This window comes from Austrofundulus limnaeus, unplaced genomic scaffold, assembly GCF_001266775.1.
Source record: "Austrofundulus limnaeus strain Quisiro unplaced genomic scaffold, Austrofundulus_limnaeus-1.0 Scaffold45, whole genome shotgun sequence".
In the NCBI taxonomy this organism is placed as follows: Eukaryota; Metazoa; Chordata; class Actinopteri; order Cyprinodontiformes; family Rivulidae; genus Austrofundulus; species Austrofundulus limnaeus.
Window position 1 is genome coordinate 5,829 of NW_013952447.1, and position 1,136 is coordinate 6,964.

Consider the following 1,136-nt stretch of genomic DNA (forward strand, 5'->3'; position numbering starts at 1 on the left):
ATGATGATGATGATGATGATGATGAACCTTTAGTTTTTTATATTTACAGATTATCAGTGATATGTTGATGACTGCTTCTGTGTTGTATTTACTTTGAACCAATAAAACTAAAGTCTGCTGCTCTCATCATTAAAACATCTTCATGTGACAAACTGCTAATTCTTTATATCTGAGTCACTTTCATTTATTTATACGTTCACCTGCAACGTAACATTATTCTGCTTTGTCCTAGAAATTATTCAACTAAAAGAAGCACAAAGAACAAGTAAACGTGAAGAAATATTAAAAACTCCAACAAGCTCCACATCACTGAGAGGTAGAGAAATACAGGCAAATAATTACAGTTTGCACACGAGTAAATTAAAGTGCAAAAAGAACAAAACATGAAACTTTCCTCCAGAACTCAGACGAGTTGGACAGCAGCAGTATTTCACTAAAACAATCATCAAATAAAGTGCAGTAACTACTTCTCTCTGATGCTTTTTTGATGAAAAAAAAGGCCGTTAGATAAATTCTTGCTTGGCATCTGAAGCAAAAAATACAAAACTCTAAGCTGTCTCACATCAAAGTAACAGTTTTTGAGTCTTACAAGGCCTATAAGGTGAGCAGAACGTGGAGAAGACAGCAGGCACACAAATGCTCCACACTTCTCAGCTTTAAAGCCAACTTACTCTAAAGCACGTGCAACAAGTCAAATCAGTCACATATAACATTATAATCCTCTGACGTTCAGGTGAGATGAAAACCAATGTTTGGTTTTGAAGATCACTTCCTCTGCTCCCTGATGGGACTGGTGTCGATGTAGCGCTGCGCTCCTGCAGCTTTTGGATGCAGCACGATGGCAGCGTCATCTCTCGATTGCTGCTTGGCAAAATTCACAAACACCTGCAGAGGCAGAAGAAAATAAAATTAGATGGTGTGGTCCAGTAGAAGCAACGAGCCGCTGAGGAGCTCAGAGTAAAGAGGTTCCTCTGCATCTAAAAGGAGTGGGCTGAGGTGGTCCATCTGATCAGGACGCCTCCCTGTGTAGGTTTTCTGAGACCTCAGGACAGACTAGAGAGTTTTGAATCTGGACTGTCCCTATGATCCATCTAAACTCTGGAGTTTCTGTCTGTTCTTCATGAACAAACTGCTGC